This window comes from Mesoplodon densirostris, chromosome 3, assembly GCF_025265405.1.
Source record: "Mesoplodon densirostris isolate mMesDen1 chromosome 3, mMesDen1 primary haplotype, whole genome shotgun sequence".
Lineage (NCBI taxonomy): Eukaryota > Metazoa > Chordata > Mammalia > Artiodactyla > Ziphiidae > Mesoplodon > Mesoplodon densirostris.
The window spans coordinates 105,343,911-105,361,518 of record NC_082663.1 but is presented as its reverse complement, the minus strand read 5'-3'; positions in this window follow the sequence as shown (position 1 = coordinate 105,361,518).

The window sequence follows — 17,608 nt, the reverse complement described above, 5'->3', positions numbered from 1 at the left end:
TGCAGTGCTTGTTTATTTGATGTAAATTGGCTGAAACACAGTTGGTAAATAGGGAATGGTGTCAATATAATGCACAAGTCATGTTGATTTGCACAGGATTTTCCCAGGCACATTAATGTTTCGAAGTCATTGGAAGCAAGTTCCCTCACAATTAAAGTGAAAGCTTCGGCTGTATACGAAGGCTTCAAGAAAAAAAGCTGAATATCCTGTAGAATTGACCTCCATTAGTGCTAGTTATGGCTGTTTAGTGGCTTCAAGAATGGCTGTATTTTTCAACGTGTTAAGCTAGCTGAAAGAAGCCATAAGTATAGGTAAAGAGGCCAAAAAGATATTTCCTCCTGTATTAAAACAAAAGTTGTGATTTTCAATTTTGACGAAACTGGTTTTTATTAGCAGCACATGCCTTCAAGGACTTTTATCTGAAAGGGTGAAGCTGGGGCCTCAGGCTGAAGACTACACATGACCAACTGATTGTGGTGTCACAATGCCATTGGAAAGTTAACGGTGTCAGTTGACTTTAAGTTAAATTTAAGTTAAACTGTGTCAGTTTATTTATGAGAGTTGTTATGCTTTTTGTTAGGGCTTTAATAACAAAGTTCCATAACTTTTGTCTCAATTTCCCTGACATTATTTTCCCCCAAAGTCCTGTTGCTTTTCACATGCAATTTTACAGAATGCAAGGTTTTGGGGTATGTGTACATGAAGTTACCACAGAAATGCCTGTAAAACATCTTAAATAGTTCAGATTCATATCTTTGGGCCTGTATGTAACCAAATGTTTCACCAGCACAGAAAAGGCAACTCACAACAGCACTGCATAGGAGATGCTGTAGTGAGAGGTGCTTGGCAAAGGAAGGGTCTCTAGTATTCCGCCCCTGGTGTCACAAATGCACTGGGCACCTATGTTAGTGATTTTGGTGGCCTCTATATTCTTTTTCATATCCTGTGGGAGAGAGATGCTGCTGACTGTGTTTTAGATGATTTAGGAACCTTTCAATCCAGGAGAGTTAGCCTTTGTTCCTCAACATGCTCTCTGTTGCATCTGAGATACAAGTAATCTCTCTCTTGAGTGTTGTGTCTGCTGCGGTCATTGCTGCTATGTTTCCATCTGGATACCTCAGAAAGAAAGATTTGGGAATTTTGGCAGTTTGAAAAGTGGTGTTCATGTCCCTCAATTTATTTATTTGTAAAAAAATTTATTGAAGTATAGTTGATTTACAACGTTGTGTTAATTTCTGCTGTATAGCAAAGTGATTCATTTATACACATATATTCTTTTTCATATTCTTTTCCATTATGGTTTACCACAGGAAATTGAATATAGTTCCCTGTGCTGTACAGTAGGACCTTGTTGTTTATCCATCCTATATATAATGGCTTGTATCTGCTAATCCCAAACGCGCAATCCCCCCTCCCCGCTTGGCAACCACCCGTCTGTTCTCTATGTCTGTGAGTCTGTTTCTGTTTCGTAGCTGAGTTCATTTGTGTCCCCTCAATTTTATTTATTTTTTATTTTAAAAACTCCATATTCAATTATTCACACCAAAGGATAGCCATTAAAATTATGAACATCTCTACATATATTTCATATTCTTTATCTCGACGCCTACAATATGAGGAGAATGAGATCCTTGTTCCAACTTAGCCACTAATGAGTTGTGCAACATCAGCCAGATGGCTTTCCCCCTGGGCTTTGGTTCCCAGAAACTAAAAATGAGGATAGCTTTTCAATCTCCATGTCCTTTCTTGGCCTGGCATGTAAAGCACCTGCCAGTTACCCTGCCCCTTTTTGTGAGGTCTCGGAATAACTGCCATACCCACCGTCTCTCTTCTGTGTTTGGCATCACTGGATCTGGCCAGTGATTGGTACCCTACTCAATGACAACCAACTCATAGGCTGTCCTGTGGCCCCAGAGGGATGTGGCCTGAGAGCTCAGCCCAGCCCCCCCACCTGAGGTGACCAATCAGTCCTGTCACTTAAGTAGCTTGAACTCCAAACACTCAAAATTAGTTGGTAACATCAGGAGTAGGTGAACCAGAGACCCAGTTATAGGGAGAACAGCTGCATCGTCCCCCCACCCAACATGGAGCACTGGAGTGGGGAACAGCAGAAGTCAGCTGCTGAGTGGACAAGATGCTTGCTACATTGTCTTGAATGGTACTCTGGCCTCTGTGAGACTTGACTGGGCTGAATTAGGGTGATCTCCTGACTGCCTCACTTTCTAGTGAATCCTTATTTAATGGTGTGCCTTACCACTTCCTGGCTCAGGGCTGAGGGTGGGGAGGGGTGGGAGTTGGGCAAGCTTGAGCCCAGTTGCATCCACTTAACTGGTGCAGGGACTTTTTCTCCATACCACCTGCTCTTCACGGGGAATCCAGGTTCCTGTCCTTCTTTGAGGGTTCATGGGCGTTCAGCGTCATTGAAACTTGGATTAGGTTATTGGGACTGAAAAATCTGGGGCTCTGGTTCTCCCAGAGGGTCACCGGGGATGTGCTGTCTGGTGTCCTGGCAAGGCCTTTGCCGGAGCAGTGGGAAAGAGAAGCAGGACAGCTCCTTGGAGCAGGGAGGTGCATCGCTCAAGGTGGGGACCGGACAGTCTGCAGAGGCTGACAGGTTCCCAGAGGCCGCAGTAACTCTCATGCAATCCCTGCTGGTAACAGAGGACATATTCAAGGAGAAGAGGCCAGGCAGCCCAGGGACAGTGATGTCACTCCTGCCTCGTGGTCACTCCAAGCCCCTCCTCACTGCAGGCCTGCTCATGTCCCTTCCCTTTGGTTCTCTCCTCATCACCCCTCTCTCCCCAAGCCTTGGGAAGCCCAAGAAGATCTTGGTGCCTACATGGGGGAAGGGTGGTAGCTCTCATTCCTCTTGCTGTTTATGTGTTTCGTCTAGTCTTCTAGCTTTAGGATCCTAGAATCTTGAGATCCAACCCAGTCATAGGCCTCCTTTTTCTTTGCACTTTGCTGCAGCGACACTCTCAGGAGGCAGTGAATGCCATGGGCCTAGCTGTTTGAATGGAGGATGAGGCAGGGGAGTGAGGTCGAAAGCCTGGACCATAATGAAGAAAGGATAAAAAGAACTCTGGTTAATTAACATGTGCAACGAATCCCATGACCCTTTGGAAGTAACCTGAGCACATGTCTCTTTTGTGCATCCTGAAAGAGCCTAATATACTTTCTTTGAGTTTCTGTAGAGCAAACAAAGTTTCAACCTCAGTGAGTGGGCCCTCTATTTCAGGTAATATGATAAGTTATAGTATATCTAAGTTACTTGGGAGGCCTTTGAAATTTGTTAAGATGTAACCTGTAATACTGAAATGGAGGAAGATAAATGGAGACCATTAAAGCCCTAAGATATTGATCAAATAATACCTTGGCTATTGAACTTCTATTTAGGAGGGATCCAAGTCTAACAATTTATTCAAGAGCCAAACTGAAGACAAAAACTTGGAAACGAACAAAATCAACAGGATAGAATCTCGGATCTGAAACATGAAAGCAACTGCATGTTGTGTTAAATCACCCACCAAGCTTTCTCTTGAATACATTCAATTACAGGTGAAGTTCCTCATGAAGATGAACAATTGCAATCAAATGGAATGAGCTAGACAGGACCTCAAGGCCAGGGGCCATATTTGCCAAAGAGGTTTTGAAAAATAACAAAAATAGGTAATGATAAAATCTTCCAGTTTTTGAGAAGAGCAATTTTGATCATCTAGTATATGTATTGCTGCTTTTGTAAATAGTCGCTAGCAAATACACATCTTTTCTGTCCTGCAATTTGAGTCAATTAAATGTTTTGTACAAGGAATAGTAATAAGCATTGTGTCAGAACAAAATACACCATCAGTACTGACTCTCTCCCTGGGAAGAGCTAAGTCTGTAATAGCTCAGGACACCACATAGCCCAGGAAGGTAGGATTATTTAAGGAGGTTCTTCTGCTGAGGACAAAGGACAAAGCAGAAAGGTCACTTACATTCTACAGTTACTCACCAGGTAAAGATGTAAAGAAGTAGGAGGTGTTACTAGAATGAAATGTATCTAAAATAAGACAAATGTCTTATTTGTGGTTCAATCAACCACCAGAATGAAACCTTGAACCAACATTCTTGGATAACTATGAAGATACATTAACTCTCTATTGATCAGCATCTTGTCTTAAACATTTTCTTTTAAGAAATGAGTGTCTATAATCATATTTCACCCTGAGCTTACACATCCAACTGGCTGGCACTATAGTTATAGATACATATCGTTGCATCTATCAGATTGTAACCGATGAAGTATAAGGGCCACAACTGGTTCATCTTTGAGTTGCCCACCGTGCCTCATCCATAAGGGATCAGTAAATATTTACTGAACTTAACATACTTTATTAACCCTCATGCAATCCCTGCCTTGTCTCCTAAACCTCTGTAACATGTATAATGTATTTAGTCTTTGTTTATTGAACAGCTACAACGTGCTGTGGCAAGGACTGTTTAATACATGCGGTGATCAAGCTAGCATGAGGCGTCTTCTTTTGGAGCTTAAGTTCATGTCGAGGGATGCAGACAGGCAGCACCTCCATGATCCAGGTGATCTGGCCCCTGCCGCAGGCTTTGTGTTATATGGAGCCCTGCTCTAGTCATGAACAAGGAGTCCTGGGGCCAATGGAATAACTTCCACCTAAAGCACACTGCCTCCACCCCTTCTCCAGGTGTCCAAGATGGGAATTCCTGCCTAAACAGTTCCAGCAGCTTCCTAGTCATGGAGTGGCCTCTTTCCAGATCCACCTCTCTGGAGCAGATAACATTGACCCTGTAGGCTCTGCCAGGCCCATGGATTGGCTGGGGGCAATAGGTTCAGAGAGAGCTTGTGAGTAGAGCTTGGGTGTATGAGCTACAGTGTCTAAATGCATGTATGGCTCCTCTCAGTCATGATAGAACTGGGAATGGGAGGAAAGGAGAAAGGAAACCATAGTCTAGGGGTTTCCATTTGTAATCTTGTCCCAACCCCACATCTATCAGGAGTGAGTCTGCACGTAGGTAAATAAATAAGCAGGTTGAAGGAAGGAAACATTGGGTGTTAACGACACTCCCAAAACTAGGTTGCTTAGCAAAAGCTTCCCAGAGACACTGACTTGTAAAGTACGTACTGAAGAATAAGTAGGAGGAAGAGTATTCTAGGGATAGGGAACAGTGAGATAAAGGGAAAGAGTATGGCCCATTGAGAGACCTGCATATTCAGTAAGGCTGAATCACGTATATATGTGTCTCTGTGTGTGTGTGGGGGGGTGGGTGGGAGGGGAATGGGGGAAGCTGAGTTGGGCAAGGATGAGGTCCAAAAGATAAGGAGATGAGGTTGGAAAGGCTGGTAAGAGCTAGACCATGAAGACCTTGCTGGACTGACTTAGGAGTTTATCCTAAGGGCAATCAATGAGAAGGCATTGATGGGTTTTAATCTGGGGGAGTTTGACATTTCAAAGTGTATCCCTCTAAGCTTGCAGAGAACAGCCTGGAGATGATGGTGGGCTAAGCTGGGGTGGGGGGAGACATGGGTAAAGAGAGAAGTGGACAGAGTCAAGAGATATTTAGGAGGTGAATTTGATAGGATTTTGTGATAGATTGAATGGGAGATGATAATGATAGAGACAGAGGGGTTAAGGATGACTTGAGTTTTCTGGATTAGACCACAGAGATGTTGGTAGTGACATTGACTGAGTCGTGAGGCACAGGAGGAGGGAGAGTTGAAGAGATATGATCAGTTACTACCTTAGTCTTTAGCTCCTTTTCCTGGATGGAGCCTCGCACCTAGATTCACAGGGCGTGGGGACAAAGGACCCTAAAGAGAAGCCATTGGATGTTCCTTTTCCAACAAATCACCCGAATATGGTGCGTCATGAGATGTGAGGAGTTTCTTCGTTATGCTTCAGTAATTCAGTTCCCAGGAGAAAACAACCAGTTAAAACAACCTTTGGGCTGTCCTGTTGTCTCCAGTGTGGAATCCTAGGTCATTCCTATGAGGACAGCCCAGGGGCTGCTCTCCAGCCCTAAGTGTGACACAGCTGCCAACACCATAGCTGTACGGTTTCTTTGAGATCAAAGCCATGGAGAACCCAGTCTACTGGCTGAACTTGCTATATTGGCAAAGCTGGTTCCACTTTTTCCTCTTTCATGGGTGGAATAAATAAAGATTGTCTTATTTTAATTTTTTCTCTGACTTTGAAAGAGCTATAAGTTCAAGGCTGGAACTCCACAAAAACATCCTCCTGAATCCCAGATTGGTTCAACCTCTCTCCAGCAGCCCTTTTATCGCCCTTTCCCAGTGCCTTTACTCTCTCAAAGGATGGAAATATTGGTCTTACGTGTCTTCAAGTGGATCCTGGGTTATATTGATTCCTACTTGGCACTTTCCCTGCACAGCTGGTGGCAAAACATATTTGCTCAGTGACCGTTGATGTGAGTTCATGCCTTGGAGAAGTGTAATGGGGGAAGGAAGGTGTAATGGGGAAGGAGAGCTGCATGGGGAAGGAAGTTACGCCATGTACAGCCCTGAAAGGAGCAGACTTAAGTTGGTGTGATGTGTAAGAGGGTTTGGAAGTAGAGTAGGGAGACTGGAGGGGCTGCTCAGGGAAGGACAGAAGTGAGGAGTAGTGAGAACTTTTGTAGGTCTGAATGACACACTGATTGCCTTGGAAGAGATATGCCGTAGGTAGGAGTTAGAATTTGCTAGGAACTATAGCCTGAAGGGTGTCAACTGATTCTACCTTAGAGTTCCAATCCTGGTGCAAAAACTGAGAAAGGAGAGAAGGGCAATTTCCATAACTAAGGAAAAGGTAGTCCCTACCGTGAAGGGTAGAATCAAATGGTATTGTTTTAGGATTTATGAGAACAAGGTCATTACTACCCCAGACAAACATCCCTTTTCTATGTAGGACCTTGGAGAGAAGGACTATTGGGAAAACGACGGATAGAAATCTATGATATGAGCCTCTGACCCCACATAGTCACTGGAGCAACCAGTCCTGCCTCATAAGGCAGTTATTTTCCACTTTTCAATGTCACCAGTATGCCCTCAAGTCCCTTAGAGAGTCTCTTGGGATTCATTTCCATTCTTCTCTTTAGCTGAACTTCCACATAATTTGTTTCGTATGCTTCTTAGCTGAGCATGAAATTCACATTTATTTTTAGTCTCCCTATTTGTCTATTAAATGCTTTCGGATGTCCAATTTTCACCCAATAAAAACATAGAAACCTCTGTTGAAGAGGTATCTTTGGAATTGTCCTATCAGCAGACTTAGTAACCTTTAGAACCAAGTCCCCTTCATCTTCTGAAACCTAGCCTACTGACATTTTAAATGTGTCTCGTCATATAGCCTGTGGGGGAAAAATAAGTTCAGATCCATACAAACATGTTCAGAATATGGAACATTTATCTCAGGAATAACGCATTTACCAAAACAGAGGGGGATTTTAAATGAAAGGCCTACTTATCCATCACCATAAATTTTTATAATTCCTAGGTCAGGAATCCCCAGAAGTATTTGGGATGAGAAAGTTACTTTTCATTTTCAAGGGAGCACAGGAGTGGGGTAGAAGATAGGGAGAGTGCAGCCAGTGATAATGAAGCTCAACTCTGGAGAGGGCTGCTCAGACCAAATTTGCTGGAGTTGCTTGCTTCCTGCTGCAAGTCCTGGTAAATCTCAAAGACCACCTGGAATTGGCCATTTGCTAAATCTTTTACCAAAAAGGATTCTCGACTTACCCACAATTTCTGGTGTAATCCCCAGGACTGCCTGCTCTAGGCAAATACCAATGCTAACTTACCTGATTGCTCTGAAGGAATTTTGCTTGGAATGTTTCTTTAGGAAGGGATCACATTGTATCTGATGAGAAATTACCTGTGGGTTAAAATTAATTCCTCCTTAACAATCTGGAGAAGTAGTGATCCTAGGATGGCCTAATTGCCTGAGTTGTTTATTTAAGGGGAATGCAGATTCAAGAGATCCTATCAGATTGAAAGCAAGGGAAAACCACAACCTGAAAACAGGAATTGTTTTGCTTTATAATTTGCAACACAATTTTACAAATACAGTGTTTAGCATAAAAAATAAGAATAGTGGTTGAATTAATTCTGCGTTGTTTGTGTCTATCAGGGTAAGATATTAGTGTGGTAAATAAAGACTTCTCCCAACCCACCTTCTATTTCCTATTTTTTGGTTCTCGAGTCTTTGCTCATTTTCTTCTTGTATCAGAAATACCGCTTGTCTCCTCAGCCATCTGGTCAACCTCCACTCACCTGTGAAGCTCAGCTGATTCTTTACCTTCTTAGTGGAACAGTCTCTGGTCAGGTTCCTCTGTACAGAGTTGCTTGCTATCCTTTAGGCTCTCAGGATGCCGCTAGGTTGGTGTGCCCTACATCATATTGTGGAAATATCTCAAGGGTTAGACTGTGCACTTTGCTTAGGTGGGGACTGGATTTTATGAATATATTCATTTTTTGTAACTACCCTGCATGCAGCACTGAACCTGGAAAGTGGTAAGAGTTTTTTTGGAAAGTAAACAAATATTTACTGCATAACTACTATGCATGAGGCCGAGAGGGAGATGCATAAACTATCTGGCAGATTTCAGTCCATTTTGAGCTCATAATCTAGTTGGAGTGACGAAGCAGAGCATCTGAAAATGTAAGTAAACAATGCAAGGCAACAAGTGGTAAAAGGCAAGAGGGAAGACTCCAGGACCACAAATACTAATGAGATAGAGATTGGCATTCTTCCCAGGCTGGCATAACAAGTACATCTTTGAAGCAGTTTCTCCAGAGAGAAGTCATCTGTCTCTTTCTTTTGAACTATAAAATTAGTTTATATACCTTTCATGACACTCATCACATTTTACATTGTCATACAGATATTTGTGTCGTGTTACCTTTTCTTCCTTGCTAGAGTAAATTTTATTCATTTAAAGCAATATCCTGCAGTGCAGGGTTTAGCACTGTGTTACAGAGAGAGTAGGCACTCAAGTGCTCTCTGTTGAATGAATAAAATACTTGCCCTGCCCGGTGAGTGCTACATAAATTCAAAGTAGGAAAGTTCATGACCTGCTCTTTTGGTCACTGAATGCTTGGAACAAGAGAAGGAATTGAGCTGTATTTTTTTTTTTTTTTTTTGCGGTACGCGGGCCTCCCACCGTTGTGGCCTCTCCCGTTGTGGAGCACAGGCTCCGGACGCGCAGGCTCAGCGGCCATGGCTCACTGGCCCAGCCGCTCCGCGGCATGTGGGATCCTCCCGGACCGGGGCATGAACCCGTGTCCCCTGCATCGGCAGGCGGACCCTCAACCACTGCGCCACCAGGGAAGCCCTGAGCTGTATTTTTAAGTAAAGAGTAGATTTGTATAAATAGACTCACGGAAGGAGTTCTCTAAAGAGAATGGTAGAAGCAAAGGTTTGGAAAGAGGGCTTCAAAGACGCATGTAGGGGGAAAGTGGATAGAAAGCAGACAGAAAGAAGAGTGTAGATGATGTGGGAAAGTGGAGTCTGCTTTTTCCATGGTTGGTGAAGCCAACCTCTATCTGTCTCACTTCCCAGATTAGCTCTTTTTTTTTTTTTTTAAATCACAATTATGATGTTTATTTAACAAAATAAATTGAAGAAAGCTTTCTATTTAAAAAAGTAAGAGTCATATCCAAATTTTAGCTTCCCCATTTTCTTCGGTACTGAAATCAATGTTCAGGATATATTTATCTTGAAGTTAGTCATTGGGTCTATAACAGTTTTCCATAGAAGGAAAATAGAAAATTAAGTTACCTGTAATTGTCTTATTTATTGAATAACCAATGGGTGTGTAAAAGCAGTCAATTATGTATATGCTGAAACCAACATCATCAAGGAAATATTCATTCATAGATATGTGTTTTCCACTGGAAATATATCTCAAATTTTTAAATAATCTTCTGCCATCATTTTACTATGTTATCTGAATAGTAACCCAATGTACAGATGCTGTTATTCACTTAACTCATGAATTACTCTGTAAGGAAGGTGACACCACCATACCAGGACTTATTAACATTCACTTTCAACATGACTACATCATTAAAATTTTTTTTCTGTATTTCTTAGAATTGTGTGCTTCAGTCTTTTCATAAAATAGTATCTGGAGATCACTAATAGTGTTAAATTAATATTAATAAAATCCAATTCTAAGTCTTTTTCTCTTAAGAAGAAATATTACTTAAAACCAGACATTTTGTTCTTTGAGAGTAGTATTATATGGACTGCTAATTCAGCCAGGCCACTTCCAGAAACACCATGTGACAACCAAGCTACTCTTATTCCTTTGATAAATTCTTTGCCTTCACCCATACGGGTTTCTCCATGTCCCTGCTTTCTTGTGTGAAAGTACCTTCCCCTTAATTTGTTAAAAGAATCTGAGAAAAAAATCCAATAACAAGCGAGGGCAATGATTTTTTTTTTTTTTTTTGCACAGACTTGTGACCACAAAACGATCAATCAATTTATAGCTTCAGTGCTAACACTGTGATTGGGAACAAGAAGAGTACAACCATAATAAAATACAGCTATCTATTAGAAGGACTGCATAAAGACAACTTTGACCATGTAGGCTCTGGGCCCTCTGGAAATAAGTCAGTTGCATTGGTAACATGACAAAGAAAATAGCGGTGTTCAGAGTCAGGAACAGTCTGGTGTACGCAGCAGACAGTGCTGGGGCTCTGCTGCGAGTCGTCGTCACCATCCGAGCCTGTCCAAACTGGCCTTTCATCAAATCACCATTTTTGTGTTTCTCATATGGTACATCTGCAAAATCTAAAAGGTCTTTCATTTCTTCATCTTCATCTATGGGCAGTTCTTTCTGTGCCAAAATCTGAGCTTTCTGTTGAATCTTTTTTTCATTGACTTCAATCTGTGCAAAAATATCAGGGACGACATCCACCAGATTAGCTCTTAATTCCTGTTGGTTCCACAATGGTGGTCATGACTTCTGCCCACCATCACTACTGCATTGTGGCAGATGGAGACGGATGAAAAGGAAGAGGAGGAAGCAGAGGAGAGAACATGGGTACAGGAGGGAGGGAATGAAGAGATTAATAAACATGGAAAAAGTCTGGTGTAAAGATTTAACCGGTCCTGGAGAGTTCTTGAGCTAGTCTGGCAGCAGTAATGGCCTGGCGCTTCTGAGGTTAATTGAAAGTTGATGGAGTTGCTGAGTTAGATATTTTCCAAAATTATGAGTGTTTTTTTCTTATTTGCGTATATCTATGACAACATCAAATGGCTATGGTGAGTTGTTTGTAAAATTGTTGGTTTCTGCTTTGGTGTTTTTACAAAGAATAAAAGGGATTCATTGCTTCCCATTCTTTGATTATCTTAACACAAGTGTAGTGAGAGATGATGGAGTTCAACAGATGATTGTATTCGACGCAGGCAGGTGAATTCGGTGGCCATAAATTAATAGTGGGTGTTTCTCTGTAGGTAAAACAGTGGTAATTGTATCCATCACTTGAGGGCAGAAAGTGATTGTACACAGGGTCAGGAGAGCAATCTGCTGGCCACAAACCTCATGACATCACTGGGAGGTGCATTCATTTTAGGCCTGTTTCCCCTCCTTTGAAGCCGGAAGTTATCGGCTACTGCCAGAGGCCTGTTATGACCATGTGAGGATCAAAAGCCCGACCAGGGGTGGGAAATCCTTTGTTCCTGGCTCTGTTATAATAGCTTTTTCCTTTTCTTTGACTGAGAGAAGCAAGTCAAATAGGATTATCCTAATGGAACAGAAGTGTTTTATATTAAAAAGTTCAAAAAAGAAATCCAAACAAAATCCAATGTCTTTCATTTACTGAATACTTTTTATTGCTGAGCCAAAATGGAAAATATACTGCTGGCAAGTGGGCCATTTTCTGAGGCTCTAAAGAAACCATCCTTTCTCAAATTATGACTGATTTACAAGCAAATGTAATGGTCCTTTTAACCACAGTAAGTAAGTAAAACAATTTTTTTTTCTCCTAATTCAAGCCCTTAAAAGTACAAGCTTCAAAGACTGGCCTCTCTCAAATTACTTTACTACAACTCCAACTTGTTTCAATCGTTGCAAAACTGCAAACCATGTGCCCTAAAATGAGAATAAAAATACACTTAAATGACACCTTCAGGGTATAATAAAGTGCGATAGAAGTGCAAAAAGCACAATGCAGTCATTAAAAAAAGAGAAACCCAACAGTAAAGTAATAAAATGTTGAGGTTGGAGTTATTTTCTGGGCTCCACTGTTTTAAAGAGGACCTGTCGTCTCCAGTTAAATAACATTAACTTCCTGATCTTTAGGCACTTTGCTGACGTGGAATCTGAGCATGAGATGGCCTCCCAACAATTCCCTCTTGTCTGCTTAGCTATGGAGACCACTTTGGTGGAGACAGGAAGTTTAAGTGGTTCTGCGAATGTGTGAGGCTTAATTCTGGAAAAAGAAATCGTGTTCTTAGAAACTTGACATTTTGCACTTGAGGGCAAGCGAGGAAGCTGGGAAAAAAAACAAATTGTTCCATGGTGGCGTTTTAGCATTTTGTCGTGTGAAATCTAGCTTGGGTGTTTTTAAGCAGAGGACAGATCTGGCAGTGCTAGGGGTTGGTGGTGGGCTTCCTTCAGGGTGGGGTTCAGCAGTGTGCTTTGCTGAAAATCTTGCGGAGGGTCTGGAGTCCTCTTGTGCTTCCAAGAGAGCAGGTTTGCAAGGCAGAGGAGTAATTGCAGCAATTTACCCTTTCAATTAAAATTTGCCTGGGTGGCTGGCTGCTGGTTTCAATCTTTTTTCAGTAATTTCGGGACAAAGTGACGAACGGGTGGATTGTGAGATGGATTAAGTCAATACAGAAGCAGTAAATGGGGAGTTGCAGGGAGGGGCCTGTGATGCGCTGATGGGTAAAATTAATGCAAGGACACATTAGCAAGAGGCCATGTCCCTTTCTGCTCTGGATAGAACACATACACTGATGTTCCACTGCTGTCTTCTGATTGAGTCATGCAATGATTTGGAAGTTAAATTAATTAGCAACATGAAAAATCAGACATTTCATGTAAAAACCTGCATTTTGATTCTCTTGAATCACTGGAAGATAAGACCACCTGGGACGCTTATTGTCTCTGAAACTTAGTAACAGCTGCCCCTTAGATGAGGTGTGTGTTTTCTCCAAACCTTTGGATGGTCCCTATAAACATCTGAGTTTTGAAGTCCTGTCTTTAGGACTCTGTTTCCTCCGCTAGAAATAAAAATAGCTAATATTATTTGGTGCCAGGTTTTGTCCCAATTACATCACACATATTAACTTATTTAACCCTCGCGACAATCTCATAGGGAGGTACTGCCACTACCTCCATTTTAGTGATGAAGCAATGAAGGCCAAGGGCAATAACGTAGCATTGCCAAGCTTCCACATTCAGAGCCTGCACTTTTAGTCACCTCAGTGTAAGGAAGCTTCCGTGAATTATCCTAAAGGGAAATCTGGGCTTGGCCAGCTGTGTTATCAGTTCTCGTTTTGATATAGTTTTTTACTTTAACCTCTCAAGTCTACAGTTAGTTGACAATTTAAGTCCTATGGACATAAAATGCTGCAGATGTGTCACATGACCTAAGCCTGGGTCAGCGGGTCCCTGAACATCAATCGTATCCATAAAGAATCATTTCTTGGGATGTATGGCATTGGGCAAATCCTGCCATTTTTTCCAACATCAATGTCATTTTAATACTAGTCATACTAGGTTAAAATGAAGGACCCTAACCCTAACCCTAACAGCCTTGAAATGGAAAAGTAAGCGTAACGATGAGTAAGCATAGGGTTTACAGGGTAAGCGGGCATTTGGACCTGGATAATGGTGCCCTGCTTTGGCCTTGATACTGTGGCTTATAGATTAATTGTATAATATTTATAGGCTGTATAATACATTGTGAAAGAAAGAGGTAGAGAGAAAACAACGGAGAGTCAGGCTAGTGAGGGAGTTTGTGCACGTATGCGTGTGTGCGTGTGTGTGTGTGTGTGTGATGGACTGAATGTGCCCCCCCATTCATATGTTGAAGGCCTATCCCCCAATGTGATGGTGTTTGGAGGTGGGGCCTTTGGGAGGTAATTAGGTTTAGATGAGATCATGAGGGTGGGTCCTGGGTTTAATGTCCTTATAAGAAAAAGAAAAGACAGCCACGCACTTGTCTCTGCCATGCAAGGACACAACGAGAAGGCAGCTGTCTGTAAGCCAGGAAGAGGGCCCTTGTCAGGAACTGAATAAGCTGGCACCTTGATCTTGGACTTCTCAGTCTCCAGAACTGTGAGAAATAAATTTCTGTGTTTAAGCCAGCTGGTCTAAGGTGTTTTGTCATAACCTGAACTGACAAGGCAGTGGGTACATGTGTGAGGTGGGCCCCTCCTCAGGGCAGGTGGCTGGGCCCGGGCGGATTAATGGGAGGATGAGAGGGGAAGTTTCCCTGGGAAAATGCAACTCAGTTTGGGCTCTAAGGCTTTAGGCAGGGAGTGCCCTCAGGGGCGGTAATGGAGGTGAGTGCGGCAGCCTGGGGGTGAATAGGAGACCCATGCAGGCCTGGGGTGGGCAGGCGCTGCTACCACTCACCTCCAGTCTCAGGCCGTAATGCCAGAAAGCAAGCTGCGCCGCCAACGGGAAGCTGGGAATGTGGATTTTTATATCCATCACCTGATTTTTAAAAGTTGGCAGTTGGTTAAACTTTTTTTCTTAAACATGACAAGAGCCAAAGAAAGCGGTGGTGTGAAATTTTGCTTGTAACTCTCACTGGGACCTTAGCCTTAGTGAGTTAGTTTTATTCTGTTCATAGTTGGGGGATACAGGAGCAGGGGAGGAAGAGCATCCCAGGTAGAGGCACCAGCACTGGCCATGACATGGGGGCAAGACAGAGCCTCGGGTACAACTGGTGCCTGGAGCACAGAGAGGGCATGGGCACCAGTGAGAAGGGAGGCGGCAAAGGCCACCAATGCGCTTGGAGTTGGGGGGGGGGTAGGGCATTGGGGGATGGGGGTGGGGAGCTTGACTCAAGGGCGATGGGGCCCAAGTCGTGCAAATCATGGAATCATGACTTACAAAGGATTGGCTTTTCTCTTGTAAGCATTATTGCATACATTGGATATAGTGGGTTGAATTGTGTTTCCCCAAACATCTGTCTAAATCCTAACCCCTGCTACCTGTGAATGTGAACTTTGGAAAGAGGGTCCTTGTGGAGGTAATTAAGTTAAGGATCTGGAGAGGGCATCATCTTGGATTAACTGGGCTCTAAGTCCAATGACTACTGCCCTTATAAGAAAAAGGAAAGGGAGGTGTGAGACATACAGACCCTGAGGGAAAACACAGGAGAGAAGACACACCTGCCACAGTGACACATCTACACAGCAGGAACATCAAGGCTTGCTGGAGCGTCCAGAGGCTGGACAAGAGGCAGGGAAGGTTCCTCATTCAGAGCCTCCACAAGGAACCAACCCTACCAACACCTTGATTTCGGATTCTGGCTTCCAGAACTGTGAGGATTTCTGTCGTTTCAAGCCACCAAGTTTGTGGTAATTTGTTACAGCAGCCCTAAGGAACAGGTACTTTGGGCTTTCATTGACCAACCACAGGGGAGGGTGAGGGAGAACCTTGTGCAGGCTCTAGAGTGGGGAGTGAAGAGGTCAGATTTGAGGGGCAATCCTTCCGGCACCTGCTCAGGAGGGAAGCGAGCCCAGGCCCAGAAAAGCCACTTAGAATCACCATGGGACTCCACATCGGATGATGAGGCCCCTGATGGTGAGACTAGAGTTAGAGCCGAGGGGACACCTTTGACAAGCATCACATCTAAGAGGGAGAATTGACGGGGCTTGGTGATCACTGTGGGGTGGCATGAAGGTGGGGATGGTGAGAGAGCAGGAGAAGGTGGGGTTGGTGACCTTGAGGTCCCCAAGAGGAGGGCGATGGCAATGGCACCTCTTGAAATAGACTCTGGGGGGAAGCAACAGGTTCAAGAGGAAATACGATGGGGTCAGCTTTGGACAAGTTCAGGTTGAAGTGCCTGTGGGCCATACAGGTGGACATGACAGGTGGAAGGTAAGCCTTTTTCCATCTTCCTTGGAGGTTTGGGGGGACCGTAGGAGGAAAGGCGCTATGGTGAAATGGTGAGAATTGTTGAGCTATGAGCCCAGGAGACTGGATTTATTGAGAAAAACAGCGTGCTCCCTACCTTTGCTTTTATTTTTTGTTCTTTTTTCTTTTAATTATGTAGAAAACAGGTACGTATCTTACAGGTGGAAAATGTGACTCCATTTTACAGGAAATATTTGTTGTTCTTGCTTTCTCAGCTTTCCTTTCCTTCTTCTGGCCATATACCCCATTTTTTTTGCTGGGGAATTACCCTCTTCATTCTCATTACCCCTGGGCTCCAGGAGCCCCCAGGTGACCACAGCCTGTCAGCCAGAGCACTGAACCTCGCTGGCTCCAGTGACGAGTTTGTGAAGGCTGAGTGATCTAAGGTAGAACAGTAACGGATCTGTCTGGGACCTTGTCCTGGACTTAATATGAAAGCGATCTATGTGATAGGTGGGCGGTTTAGCTGAGAGCCTGTAACCCTGATGCTCTAGGTGGGCATATGTGTTACGACATGGGAGATACTACTGGGTGATGCAGAGGGAAGCAGACTTGAGAGATGAACAGGAGGTCCCTGATGGCTTTGACCCACCAAATCCCCTTTTGCTGTAAGCCAGCATGAGGTGGCATTTATTTCTTTTGCAACTAAAAAGGGTGCCGATTAACACATCAGTAATAGACAGCTTTCCAGTGACTGCTGGCGCCCAGAATAGATGTCTTCAGCAGCAAGGGTGCTGACTGTCAGCACACTCAGGATTATGTACTGAAGAGAGGAACATCAAACCAAGGTTTCAGGACCGTGGTGTGAGGAAGGCCAGCATCTTCTTCAGAGAAAAGGAAGGCTGTCACAGCAGAGGCAAATAAATGTTATCTGTTCTTTTCCCCCTCTGCTATGTTTGGCAGCATTTCCCTTGACAGAAAGTTACAAAATGATTCTTTTCAAGGCTGCAATTACTACTTGGTCTGCCTGGGGAAAAAAAATTGTGTCAAGTGCCGCTACAACTACATTACTGTCGAACTCTCCTTATTTGTGGCAAAAACAACCAGTTGGAAAAGTGTGGGTGCACATCAAAAGAAGTTTGACGCATGTATGCATATTTTTCCATTATGCCTCGAGATATTTCCTCCAGACCTGGCTAATGAATGTTAATTTCTCTACTGTGACACTGCTCTCCCCTTAGCTGTTTGACTTTGAAAGTGGCTACTACCTAGCATACCTTTTAGCTTCACCATGTCACCTATTGTGCAGGATTAAGCATTAAAAACGTGATGTCAATGACGTTTCTCTTATATCAGTAAAATGGGAACTGTAAAATTAAGAAGGTGTCATTGACTTTGGAGTTTTTTTAAATGAATTCTCTCCTTTTGTCAAAATAAGAATTCTTGGGCCTCCCTGGTGGCGCAGTGGTTGAGAGTCCGCCTGCCGATGCAGGGGACACGGGTTCGTGCCCCGATCCCGGAGGATCCCACATGCCGCGGAGCGGCTGGG